Consider the following 14,789-nt stretch of genomic DNA (forward strand, 5'->3'; position numbering starts at 1 on the left):
ATGGGATGCTAAGTGTCTCTATATGAGACAATTGTTACTTATACCCAGGATCTAAGGCCAATCCCCAAAAGGATTACTTCTATAAAGAGCACAATGAGGTATGATGAGAGACAGATGCTAGAGTTGTTTGAATTCAGTGTCTTTCTGAGAAAAGAGAGCCCTGGGTAAGATGCAGGATCTTTTGCAAGGTACAAAGCAAAGTCCTTTCCTTTGCCTTTCTGGAGTAGTGATATCAGCATGACATAAAACACATGACTTCCTGTCCAATATGTGTGCCTTGGAGTCCTGGAATATAGGAGAAATTCTCCAGAGTTGGGTAGTTGAGTTCTATAGTCAAATCTAACTGTCCATTTGTTTTCACTTCATAGAACAGACATCTCCTCAAGCTGTCAATGGCCAAGATTGACTTCTGTGAAAAACAGCTGTTCCTGTTTCACATAAACCCGAGAAGGCCTCCAGGGTGAAGACACTAGATACGTGTTCATACACAGATAGCTTGTCTGTCACCCATGATGCATGAGACAGATGTACACATTTTTTTCTGTGTCTGTTTTCCAGTGATAGCACACATTGCTAATGAATATTGCCATGGTGATAAGGTAGCCTCAGATATGAAATAGGCTTGACACTGGAATAGTACAGATGTCTAGATCAGCAACATCTGTTATTGCTTGCCTCCAGAAGACAATTTGCTAGTCTTAATACCTGAAAACATGGAGTCATCAGAAGGAACTCTGGCGTCTTGTCCCTCCCTTTTGGAATCCTGGCTGTCCTGTGACACATCATAAGACCATCAAAACAGTTAGTTAACAGCCTGAGAACTGGTACAACTTGGTTCTCCATGCTGCATCTAAGAAGGAGATGCCCCGGTGATTAGTGGATAGCCAGGGACTGTGTGGAATCACCTAGAGCTGGAGTTAGGTGAGGTTCTGTAGCCTCTTCACATATGTGTTGGGAACCTGAATTCAGGTACTCAGGAAGATCATCATATGCTATTAAATATTGGGATTTCTCCCCAGCCCTCCTTTGTCCATTACTTCCTTGTACCCTTTGTGCTTCTATTCAATAGCTGAATTCACCTTCTAGATACCTGTCTGCCTTCTGACCATTGCAACCAGGGCTTTGGGAAAACAGAATCCCCCCCCCCAACTGTTTTGGATGTACTAGTGCCTGGAAAAGGCTCAAGCACCTTTGGATGAATGAATGAATGAATGAAGATACAAGGGCACTGATTTGTAGGAACCTCATGTTGGTAGATAACAAAATAGGCTAATGTCTCAGTTTGACTTTTAATTTAAATTTAATTATGCATTTTATATATGTGGAAAGTGGGAGAGAGAGAGAGAGAACCCAAAACATCCTTATGTCTTTCAAGTGAAGAGGAGCAAGACATTCATGTACGGGGTATGAGATACATTAACCTTAAGCAGACACCAGCCCTAGTTGGAAATCACAATGTGTGTGTTTGTGAGAGAGAGTGAGACAGCGAGACAGAGAGACAGAGGGAAACATAGATAGAGACAGAGACACAGAGAGAGAATATTGTGTGCTTACTCATGCATACATCCGTGTACGGGTAAGAAAATGCTATTGTACATGTATGGAGGTTAGAAGATGTGAGGGAATTCGTTCTCTAATTCCATGAAGTTGAATCTTGGAATTGAGGTCAGCATGTCAGCTTTGGCAGCAAGTGCCTTTACCCAGTGGCCCACCCTACACTGATTTTCATTTAGAGGGGCACCCTGTTGTTGCTGGGAACATTGTCTTTCAGTAAATAATGGCCAATGAGAACAAACTTTGAGTAGAAAACATTGTGGCTCCAAATCCCCTGACTGTTTCCAGTTCACCAAGGGCTTCCTGCTGCTAAACCTCTATCCCCTCTGTCCTCTCTTTTGGAGCTCTGAGAAAAAAAACCTGGTCCCTTCTCAAGTTCTATCTTAGAAGACTTCAGTGATACTCTGTGTTTCCCTGCTACTGTCTGCTGTGGTCTCAGCAACTTTGGTAGGACACAGGCCTGAGGCTTTAGTCCAGGTTACCACAGCCTTAATTAGGCCACATCTCCTGCAGCTCACTCTAGGCCACAGTGTAGAGGTTCTCTGTGCTCTGACCTTACTACACTCAGTTTGCCATAACCAGTTGCTGCATGCTCCTTGTCCCTTACACTACACTGAACTAAATACATAGTGTGACACTTCTATCAGCCCTATAAGATTATAGAAGTTCAGACCTTTCCTTTGTGCTTGGGTTTGACACAAGGAAGACTACTCAATGATGCTGCCCAGAAATGGAGACTGTTTTCAGTAGTGGTTCCTTAGGTCTCTGATTCATGATCACTTACATGGCACCTATTTCTTGTTCTCTCACTCTCCGGACTCTCTAATATTTTAACTCATTTCTAAAGCTTTTTAATTTTTTTTTACAATTTTCTATATGCTCATTGTATTTACACCATTTGCATTCCTCAGTTTTATCCTCAGGGTGCTCTCATGCCTTCTACTTTCTCTTAAATTTAGGTCTCTTCTGCAAATTATTACTGTTATTAATATTATTATACATTTATTTTGGAAAGATAACTATATAAATACAATATGCTGTGCCAATTTACTATTTTTCATGTGTATATGTCTATGACTGACTATTTGGGATTGGATATTTTATCAAGTTCTCATCCATTAAGAATACAGACTTTCCCTCAGCACTCATTATTTACTATAGCTCTTTAAGTACAGGTGGAGCTCTTTGAGATTTCTTCATCCATGGTGGCGTGTATGATGGTGCTTTCATTGCTCAGCTCTAGTTCAGGCAGCCATGTAGCTGAGAATTCTTGGGTGCAGCTTCCTTGTCATATATAGAACACACAGTCTCATGCTAAACATCCATGATACTGATACTGATACTTACAATCTTTCCCCCTCCACTTCTGAGATGTCCCCTGACTCAAACAATGGCATTATAATGTAGTTTTAAAAAGGGGTGTTGGACACCGTGTGCTGTCTGTTGGTCTACGTATTTGAACCATTTTGGATTTTTTTGCAGGTCTCCATGTATGCAAATACAGGCTTTGATGATGACTATGGCAGCTACAATTAGTGGTGAGCATAAGAAAGTGTGCTTAAAATCTACCTAGAAATTACACTAGTTTAGAAAAGTAGCCATGGTATGTTCTCCTCTATGATCTGTGAGGTTACTAGCCAATTGTAGTTGTCTAGAATTCCAATACCAGAAATCATTTCACTTCTGTCAAGCATGCCTTAAGTCTACTTAGACAGTTGTTGGTTACGTCCAAGACATAAGAGCCACTTTTGGACCTTCAGAGATATCATGCAAAGCTGATCCTTTCTGTGGTTTTTAGACATCACAACTGAGTAGGACTACTGACTGTTTCCCTTAGTTGTTAGCTTGCAAAAACATCAGTGATACAAGGTCTAGTTCACAGCAAGGAGTTTCTGGGAACAGACACTGTTACACTCCTCAAAATCTTGTGTTCTGTAAGTTCAGGGTGTCTTCAATAATAAGGACCTATATTCAAATACTAAGAAACAACCAATGGCACCAGTAATAACATATATTGTTTGTGGAATATTTTGGTCTACCAACAATATGTAGGGAGGTTTCTCATCCTTTGTAATGGGTTTCTGTAAATCTTGTTTGGGAGCATTCTCACCACAAGTAGTGCAACTTCATTTAAAATGTATTTGACATTTATACATTTTATATGATGTAATTTTAGGTAAACATAAGATTATATGAGTCCCTATGTCTTTCAAACATTTATGTTATTTATCTCTTCTTTTTTCTTCTATATGGTCCTTATTCCTCTTCCCCAATTAAGACTGGACCATTATTTATTTCCCCCTTTATAGCATCAGTACCCTGTTCCCTCAGCCCCATGATATCTTGTAACTTTCCTAGTTTTCTGGCTATCCTGTTATGTACACCCATTTGAAGATTCAGAGCTGGGAACTACAAATGTGAAAACACATATGGGTGTATTTCTTGGTCTCAGTTGCCTCAGTCATATTTTTCTAGTTTCAATCATTTACCTGCAAATTTTATGTTTTTATTTTCTTATAGCTGAATAGATTCACTGGGATATGAACCACATTTAAATATAAACCACATAATCATTCCAATAGATGTCAAAAAGGCTTTGACAAAATATAACATGCCTTCATGGAAAAAGTCATGGGTAGAGTAATCATGAGGGGAGTATACATCAATATAATTAGGGCTATATAAGACAAAGCCATACTCAATATCATTCCACAAGAAAGAAACACTTGGCATAATCCCATTAAATCCAGGAATAGGAGAGGGGTTTCTACTATCTCCACTCCTTTTCAATATTGGTCTAGGAGCACCGGCTAGAAAAATCAGAGAAGAGACAGAAATTAAAGGCATACAAATAGGTAACAGAAGTTACTCTATTTGCAGATGATATTATGTTATACAGAATAGACCACAAAATTAAACTTGAAAATCAACCATTTTACCAACATTTCAGGATACAAAACCAAATGATAAAAATGAATGTTTTCCTAGATGCCTCTCAACCAAAGAATGGAAAAAGAAAATGTGGTACATATACACAGTGGAGTACTATTCAGTGGTGAAAAACAATGATATCATTAATTTGCAGGTCAATGGATGGAACTAGAAAAAATCATTCTGAGTGAGGCAATCCAGACTCAGAAAGACATACATGGTATGTACTCACTCATAAGTGGATAATAGATGTAAAGCAAAGGATAACCAGACTAATGACCTACAGTTCCAGAGAAGCTAGCTAACAAGGAAGACTCTAAGAGGGTTGCATGGATTACCCTGGGAAGGGAAAATATATGAAATCTTCTGAGTAAACTGGGGACAAGTTAGTGGAATCAAGGGTAGGGATGAGGGATGAGAACATAAGGGAACAGGAAGGTTGAGCTGGATCATGGACTGAGTGGAAAGGCAATGAAAGAGATATCTTCATAGAGAGAGATATCATGGAGTAATGGAGAAACCTGGTGCTAGGGAAGTTCCCAGAAATCCACAAGGATGATCTCACTATATACACCTAGCAACAGTGGAGAGGATGCCTGACCTAGCCTACACTAGTAATTAGGTTACTGAATACCCTATCATCATAGAGCCTTCATGCAGTAATTGGTGGAAGCAGATGCAGAGACCCACAGCTGAGCACTAGGCAGAGCTCCAGGAGTCCAATTGAAGAGAGCAAAGAGTGATTACATGAGTAAGAGGGATTAAGATCATAATGGGGGACTCTACAGAGACAACCAAATCAAGCTACTGGGAACTCACAAACTGTAGAATAATAGCTGTGGTGCCTGTGTGGTACTGTACTAGGCCCTCCACATAAGCAAGACAGTTGTGTAGCTTCTCCTGTTTAAGGCGCTGCTGGCTGTGGGACCAGGATCTATCCCTGGTGCTTCAGTTGGCCTTTTGGAAGCCATTACCTACAGTGTGACACCTTGCACAGCCTTGATGAGGGGAGAAGGGATTGGACCTGCCTCAACTGAATGAGTCAGGTTTTGCTGACTCCCCTTTGGAAGCCTTATATTTTGGACGAGGGGATGAAGGATGAGTTGGCTGGAAAGGCTCTAGAGGAGTGGGAGGAGGGATGAGAGAGTTATCTGTGGTTGTTATGTAAAATGAATTTACAATTTTTTAAATAAAAATTATTGTTTTCTCTATCCACTGACCTTAAGCACACTAGGAAAATTATCATGGCTAAATTCCCATCCACAGTGGCCTCAGAAATATAGGAATAAATATAATAATGGTGGTATAAAACCTCTACAATAAAAACTTTAAATCTTTGAAGAAAAAGATTGAGGAAGACACAAAAACTGAAAAGACATGCTAATGGATTGGTATAATAAGTATTGTGAAAATAAACATTTGCAGACTCAATGCAATCCCAATCAAAACCCCCATAACTTTTTCACAAAAAAAGTCCTAAAATCCATGTGGAACAGCAAAAGACCCTCAGTATCCAGAGCTATCCTGAGCAAAAAGACCAATGCTGCAAGAATTGCAATTCCAAATTTCAAAAATATTACAGAGATAAAATAATAAGAACAGTATGGAGTTGAGTATTGTTCTTTCCAGGTCTGTGAAGAATTGTGTTGAGATTTTGATGGGGATTACATTGGATCTGTAGATTGCTTTTGGTAAGATTGCCATTTTTACTATGTTAATCCTACCTATCCATGAGCATGGGGGATCTTTCCATTTTCTGATATCTTCAATTGCTTTCTTCAGGGACTTAAAGTTCTTGTCATACAGGTCCTTCACTTGTTTAGTTAGAGTTACCTCGTGGAATTTTATATCATTTGTGGCTATTGTAAAGGGTGATGTATCAAGCTTACTCAAGAACCAGCTATACCACTCTTGGGCATATACCCAAGAAATGCTCAATCATACCACAAGGACACATGCTCAACTATGTTCATAGCAGCATTATTTGTAATAGCCAAAACCTGGAAACAACCTAGATGCCCTTCAACTGAAGAATGGAAAAATAAAATGTGGTACATATACACAATGGAGTACTACTCAGCAGAGAAAAACAATGATACCATGAGGTTTGCAGGCAAATGGATGGAATTAGAAAATATTAACCTGAGTGAGATAATCCAGACTCAGAAAGACAAACATGGTATGTACTCACTCATAAGTGGTTACTAGATATAAAGCAAAGGATAATCAGATTGCAACTCACAGCTCTAGGGAGGCTACCTAGTAAAGAGGACCCTAAGAAACACAAAGGGATCACCCAATGACAGAGAAATGGATGAGATATACATGAGCAAACTGGTCATGAGTGGGGGGGGGGTTAATGAAGGGCAATGATCCGGGGAAAGAGACCTTAGGGGAGCAGGAGGTCCCAGCTGGATCAGGAACAGAGTGGGAAAACAAGCAAAGAGATACCATGATGAATGAAGACCCCATGGGAATAGAAAGAAGCAGAATGCTGGAGAGGTCCCCAGAAATCCACAAAGATCCCTTCACTATAGACCACTGATCGAGAGAGTACCTGATCTGACTTACTCTGGTGATCAGATGGCCTAACACCCTAACTGTCATGATAGAACTCTCATCCAGTGACTGATGGAAGCAGATGCAGAGATCCACGGTCAAGCCCCAGGTGGAGTTCCAGGAGTCCAATCAGCAAGTGAGAGGAGGGATTATATGAGTAAGAGATATTGAGACCATGATTGGAATTATCCCTCTGGATAAGTGAGACAGTTGATTATCTTGAACTGTTTAGGTGGCCCCCAGGCAGTAGGACCAGGACCTGTCCTTGGCGCATGAGCTGGCTTTTTGGAACCTAGGGCCTATGCTGAGACACATTGTTCAGCCTTGTTGTAGGGAGAAGGGTACTGGAGCTGCCCCTACTGAATCTACCAGGCTGGGTTGACTCCCCAGGGGAGATCTTGCCTTGGAAGAGGTGGGAATGGCGGAGGGGTGGGGTGGGGGGAAAGCTGGGGGGTGAGAGGAAGGAGGACAGGGGAATCCATGGCTGATATGTAAAATTAAATTAATTATAAAATAAAAATATTTTTAAAAGAACTGTATGGTTCTGGCACAAAACAGACTTGTAGACTAAGGGAACAAAATGAAAGATACAAAATATGAATACACATCATTATATCCATCTGATATTTGACAAAGATGACAAAAGCATGCACTGGAGATGAGACTTCTTCCACAGCTGCTTCTTGGAAAATGGAATATCCACATGTACAAGAATGAAATTAGACCAATATCTATCTCCCTGAATAAAAACTGACCACAAGTGGGTCATTATACACAAATTTTCTTTGTAACTCCAGCTCACAATTACTGATACAGAGACTTCTTATTAGTTATGAAACTTTGTCATTAACTTAAGCCTGTTCCCAACTAGCTCTTAAAATGTAAATTAATCCATTTATATTCATCTATGTTCGGCCATTTTCAAGCATAACATTTCAGAGGTTTTCTCAGTCTGGACCTGTCTTTATGCATGCTGTGTCTCCAGGAAAATGTTGCAAAGTCCTTCCGTGCATCTGCAAGCTCCCTCTATGGCTTTGTTAAGCACAAGGTGCTGGTAGCTGGCTCTGTTCCACTTGAGTCCTTGAGAGCAGAGCCTGATACACATGGACACCAGCAGGGAGTCATGCCTACCTGCCCGACCTCTGAAAAGTTACTGATCTCACTCTGAGGTTGGCAGGAAATCAGATCAGGGTGGGCCACTGGGTAAAGGCACTTGCTGCCAAGGCTGACATGCTGACCTCAATTCTGATATTCAACTTCATGGAATTAGAGAATGAATTCCCTCACTTCTCTAACATCCATACCTGTAACACTAGCATTTTCTTACCCATACACTGATGTATGCATGAGTAAAAAACATATACATATATTTTCTCTCTCTTTCTCTTTCTCTCTCTCTCTGTACTTCTTTCTCTCCTCCTCCTCTTTCCAATATATAAAATGCATAATTAAATGTAAATTAAAAGTCAAACTGAGGCATTAGCCTATATTATTATCTACCAACATGACATTCCTTCAAATCAGTGCCCTTGAGTCATCATTAATTCATTTATTCATTCATCCACAGGAGTTTGAGCCTTTTCCAGGCACTGGAATATTCCAAAATAGCAGGGACATTCTGTCTATACAAAGCCCTGGTTGAAATGGACTAGGAAGCAGACAAACATCTAGAAGGTGAATTCAGCTCTTGTATAGAGCCACAAATGGAACATGGAAGAAAATGAGAAAGGAAAGCTGTGGAAGTGTCTCAATATTAAATAGCACACGCTGATCTCCCAGACTACCTGAGTTCAGTTCCCACCACTTAGGTGAAGAGGATTCTGAACCTCAGCTAACTCCAGAGGATACCCAGGTGACTCCACACACCCTGGGCATCCACTAATCATCTGGGCATCTCCTTCTGAGACAGCATGGATAACACAGCTGCACCAGTTCTCAAGCATTTAACCAACTGTTCTGATGGTCTTATGATGTGTCACAGGATAGCCAGGATCCCAAAGGGGGGTGGGGGACAAGAGGCCTGAGTTCCTTCTGATGACTCCATGTTTTCAGGTATTAAGACTAGCAAATTGTCTCCTGGGGGCAAGCAATAACAGATGTTGCTGATCTGGACAGCTGTCCTACCCCAATGTCAAGCCTTTTTCATATCTGAGGCTACCTTATCACCATGGCAACATTCATTAGCAATGTGTGCTATCACTGGAAAAAAGACACAGAAAAAATGTGTACATCTGTCTCATGCATCATGGGTGACAGACAAGCTGTCTGTGTATGAACACGTATCCAGTGTCTTCACCCTGGAGGCTTTCTCAGGTTTATGTGAAGCAGGAACAGCTGTTTTTCACAGAAGTCAATCTTGGCCATTGACAGCTTGAGGAGATGTCTGTTCTGTGAAGTGAAAACAAATGGACAGTTAGATTTGACTATAGAACTCAACTACCCAACTCTGGAGAATTTCTCCTATATTCCAGGACTCCAAGGCACACATATTGGACAGGAAGTCATGTGTTTTATGTCATGCTGATATCACTACTCCAGAAAGGCAAAGGAAAGGACTTTGCTTTGTACCTTGCAAAAGATCCTGCATCTTACCCAGGGCTCTCTTTTCTCAGAAAGACACTGAATTCAAACAACTCTAGCATCTGTCTCTCATCATACCTCATTGTGCTCTTTAGAGCAGTAATCATTTTGGGGATTGGTCTTAGATCCTGGGTATTAGTAACAATTGTCTCATATAGAGACACTTAGCATCACATATCCCTAGCCCAGATCTGCCAAACACACTTGTCCCTTCCAGCCAGAGTTCCAGCTAGTTCTTGCTCACTACCTTCTTTCAGTCAGATCTGCTTCTGAAAACATCTACCTGGGTGTGTTGGAGAGATGGTTCAGTGGTTAAGAGGACTGATTGCTCTTGTAGAGGACACATGTTCTGTTTCCAGTACAGGCATGGTAGCTCATAACCAGTCTGTAAATCTATTTTCAGGGCATCCAATTCTTCCTTTTGGCTTCTGTGGGTACCAGGCATACCTGTGTTGCACAGATATACAGGCAGAAAAATAACCATATGCATGCCAAGAAAGAGAGAAGCAAAGGAAGAATGAAAGAGAGAAAGGAAGAAAAAAGAGAAAGAAAAAAAAAGGAAGGAAGTAGGAAAGAAGAAAGAAGTAAAGGAAGAAAGAAAACAAAGAAAATAGTCACTTGATTTTCTTTTTTAATTTAATTAATTTTTTTTCATTTTACATAACAACTACAATCCCCCCTTCCTCCTCTCCTCCCACTCTTCCCTATCTATCTACCCACATTTCAACCCACAGCCACTCCTCAGTTATGGTAAGGCCTCCCATGTGGAGCTGACAAAGTCTGGCATATCAAGTTGATGCAGGACAAAGCCCCTTCCCTTTTTATTAAAGCTGAGTAAGGTATCCCTCCATAGAAAATGGGCTCCAAAAAGCCAGAACTTGCACTAGGAAAAATTTCTGGTCCCTGTTCCATGGGCCCCACAAACTGACCTTGCCACACACATTCAGAGGGCCTAGTTCTGTCTCATGCAGCTTGTGCAGCTGTCAGTCCTGAGTCAGTGAGCTCCCACTAACTCAGGTCAGCTATCTCTGTGGGTTTTACCATCATGATCTTGACCCCACCCCCAACCCCCACTTGTAATCCCTCCTCCCTCTCTTTGACTGGACTATACATGCTCAGCCCAGTGCTTAGCTGTGGATATCTGCCTCTGCTTCCATCAGTTACTGGGTGAAGGTTCTGTGATAACAATGAGGGTAGTCATCACCTTGAGTACAGAGATTCGCCTGTTAAGGCACCATCTCCACTAATGATAGGATTCTGAGCTATGGTCATCCTTGTAGATTCCTGGGGATTTCCCTATCACCAGGACTCTCCCTATCCCCATAATGGCTCCATCTGTCAAGATATCTTTCCTTGCTGTCCCCCTTCATCCCTTCTACAACTGAACCTTCTTGTTCCCTCATGTTCACATTTTCCATCACCCCTCCCCCCAACCCTGCACTTGCAGTTAACCCAGGAGATCTTATCTATTTCCCCTTCCTAGGGCAATCTATGCATGTTCCTCTTAAGGTTCTCTTTGTTACCTAGCTTCTCTAGTATTGTGGATTGTGCAATGATTATACTTTGCTTTATGTATAATATCCACTGATGAGTGAGTGCATACCATGCTTGTCTTTCTGAGTCTGGGTTATATCACTTAGAAAGTTTTTTATATTTCCATCCATTTTTCTGCAAATTTCATGATGTCATGTTTTTTTTTTTATTGTTTGTTTGTTTGTTTTTAACCGCTGAGTAGAACTCCATTCAGTAAATGTACCACATTTTCTTTATCAGTTCTTTGTTTGAATGGTGTTAGGGACCATTTAGGCTTTACCCATCAGGTCTGCATAGAGAGGATGATTGCACCGTGGGACTGATTATAAGTGTGTGAGATGGTCTGCACTTGGCTGTGCTGGGGGATGGTCTTTTGCTCCACCCCTTGGCATTTCTTTAAATACCCTAGGGCAGAGACATTTAAAGCCCAATAGATTAGGATCCAGGCCCTCTGGAGGATATCCTGTATTTTCTATCTTTCTCCCCTCTATCCTTCTAACTAATATTTGCTACGACTCCTACTCAAGAGTACTTTGAGGAAATGTGGGGGTGAAGGATGCCCCCCACAGATGGTAACAGTGAACAGGAATAAGTACAAAAAGGAATAGTTAGATAGATAGATGATAGATAGATAGATAGATAGATAGATAGATAGATAGATAGAGTGTGTGTGTGTGTACTTGATGAGAGTAAGAGTGAGGTCCTGCCAGTTACAGAAGAGGCATCAGTCGAGTTTTGTAGTAAAAAAAAAAGTTAAATGTGGCAGGGTTTTATCCTTGAGAGAAAAAAGAAAAAACAGACTGGAAAGATGTCTGAGTATAAGACTGTAGCACAGAAACTTCTCCATCACGATTTCTCTTTCAGCTGGGCAGAGGTGGCACATGCCTTTAACCCTGGCACTCAGAAGGCAGAGCCAGGTGCATCTCTGTGAGTTCGAGGCCAGCCTGGGCTACCAAGTGAGTTCCAGGAAAGGTGCATAGCTACACAGAGATACCCTGTCTCGAAAAAACCAAAAAAAATCTCTTTTTGTCTCTCTTTTAATTTCTATCTATGAAAAATAGCAAAGTAGGAAATAATATATATATATATACATAATATATATATACATACATACAGAGAGAGAGAGAGAGTAAAGTAGAATAGGAATGAAGGAAAATGGCATAAAGACAACTTAGAATATGTTAAGCTACAAAACAGAGAAACTAGGTCTTTAATTTTCTAGCTTTGGGCTATGAACACAAGCTCAGGAAAAAATCTATCCTCTTTGAAAGAAAATCATGAAAAAGCAATGAAATGAATGAAGGAAAGAGTCCAAGACCTGAAAAGGAAATAGAAAAAATGAAGAAGACACAAACAGAGGGAATGCTGGAAATAGAAAAATCTGAGTAAACGACCGGGAACTTCAGATGCAAGTATAACCAACAGAATGCAAGAGGTGGAAGAGAGGATTTCTGGCATTGAAGATACAGTAGAAGAAATAGTTTCATCAGTCGAAGGAAACACTAAAGCCAACAAAGTCATGAACCAAAATGTCCAAGAAATCTGGGACACCATGAAAAGACCAAACCTACGACTTATAGGATATGGAGAAGTGAAGGAATACCAACTCAAAGGCACAGAAAATATATTCAACAAAATTATAGAAGAAAACTTTCCCAACTTAAAGAAGGAAATGCCTATGAAGATACAAGAAGCCTATAGAACACCAAACAGACTAGACCCCAAAAAAAGTCCCTCGACACATAATAATTAAACAACTAAATGTACAGAATAAAGAAAGAATATTAAGAGCAGCCAAGGAAAAAGGCAAGTGACCTATAAAGGTAAACCCATCAGAATAACACCCGATTTCTCAATGGAGACTTGAAAGCCAGAAGGACCTGGACAGATGTAATGCAGACACTAAGAAACCATGGATGTCAGCCAGACTAATATACCCAGCAAAAACTTTCAATCATCATAGACGGAAGGAACAAGACATTCGAAGACAAAGCCAGATTTAAACAATACCTATCCACAAACCCAGCCCTACAGAAAGCACTAGAAGGAAAATTCCAACCTAAGGAAGTCAGATACACACTTGAAAAACACAGGCAATAATAAAGCCACAACAGTAAACCCCAAAGAAGGGAAGTACACACAGCACTACCACCAAAAAATACAGGGATGACAATCACTGGTCGTTAATTATCCCTTAATATCAACGAATTAATTCACCTATAAAAAGACATAGACTTACAGAATGGATACGAAAGCAGAACCCAACTTTTCTGCTGCATACAAGAAAACAATCTCAAATTCAAAGACAGACACTACCTAAGAATAAAGGCTGGGAAAAGACTTCCAATCAAATGGTCTTAAGAAACAAGCAGGGTAGCCATTACTGATATCCAACAAAAATAGACTTCAAACTAAAATCAATTCAAAAGAGATAAAGAGACATTACATAATTCATCACAGGAAGAGATCCACCAAGATGAAGTTTCAATCTGAACATTTATGCCCCAACACAAGGGCAACCCACATATGTAAAAGAAACATTACTAAAGCTTAACCACATATAAAACCCCACACATTAATAGTGGGAGATCTCAACACCCCACTTTCACCACTGAACAGATCTCCCAAATCGAAACTTAACAGAGAAATAAAGGACTTAACTGATATCATGGACTCAATTGGACCCTAATTGATATCGTACCAGAACATTCCATCCTAAACAAGAAAGAAGTATACATTCTTCTCAGCACCCCATGGAACTTCTCTAAAAATTGACCACATACTTGGCCATAAAGCAAATCTCAACAGATACAAAACAATCAGAGTAACCTCCTGTGTTCTATCAGACCACCATGGGTTAAAGTTAGATCTCAACAACAACAAAACTACAGAAAACCTTACTTCTCAAAATGAATAAATGCTCAACTAAATCACCAATGGGTTAAGGAAGAAATAAAGAAAAGAAATTAAAGACTTCCTAGAGATCAATGAAAATGAAGACACCACATACCCAAACTTATGGGACACAATGAAAGCAGTGCTAAGAGGGAAATTCATAGCACTAAATGCACACATAAAGAAGTTGGAGAAATCTCACACTAGTGACTTAACAGCACACCTGAAAGCTCTAGAAGAAGAAGAAGCAAAGTCTCCCAGGAAGAATAGACGCCAGGAAATTATGTCAAAGTTGAGAGGGGAAATTAATGAAATTAGAAACTAAGAGAATAATACAAAAAATTAATGAAACAAAGAGTTGGTTCTTTGAGAAAATCAACAGATAGACAAGCCCTTATCCAAACTAACCAAAAGACAGAGAGAGAGAATCCAAATCAACAAAATCAGAAATGAAAAGGGGCACAAACAACAGACATTGAGGAAATCAGAGAATTATAAGGTCATATTTCAAAAACCTCTACTCACAAAACTGGAAAACCTAAAAGAAATGGACATTTTTCTGGATAAGTACCACATACCTAAGTTAAATCAAGACCAGATAAACTATTTAAATAGCCCAATAACTCCTAAGGAAATAGAAACAGTCATTAAAAAGTCTCCCAACCAAAAAAAGCTGGTTTCAGCGCAGAATTCTACCAGATCTTCAAAGAAGAGTTATACCCAATACTCTCTAAATT

General features: G+C 40.1%; 2 protein-coding genes across 2 annotated transcripts in view; one reads left to right on the forward strand and one right to left on the reverse strand.

Moving 5' to 3' along the window:
• The window catches only part of LOC114685891 (pregnancy-specific glycoprotein 22-like), a 577,069-nt gene that overhangs the window by 503,818 nt on the left and 58,462 nt on the right, over positions 1-14,789 (forward strand). The window lies entirely within an intron of this gene.
• LOC119087225 (pregnancy-specific glycoprotein 22-like) overlaps positions 1-14,789 on the reverse strand; it is a 39,753-nt gene that overhangs the window by 19,637 nt on the left and 5,327 nt on the right. The window lies entirely within an intron of this gene.

The sequence above is a fragment of the Peromyscus leucopus genome, chromosome 1, assembly GCF_004664715.2.
Source record: "Peromyscus leucopus breed LL Stock chromosome 1, UCI_PerLeu_2.1, whole genome shotgun sequence".
In the NCBI taxonomy this organism is placed as follows: Eukaryota; Metazoa; Chordata; class Mammalia; order Rodentia; family Cricetidae; genus Peromyscus; species Peromyscus leucopus.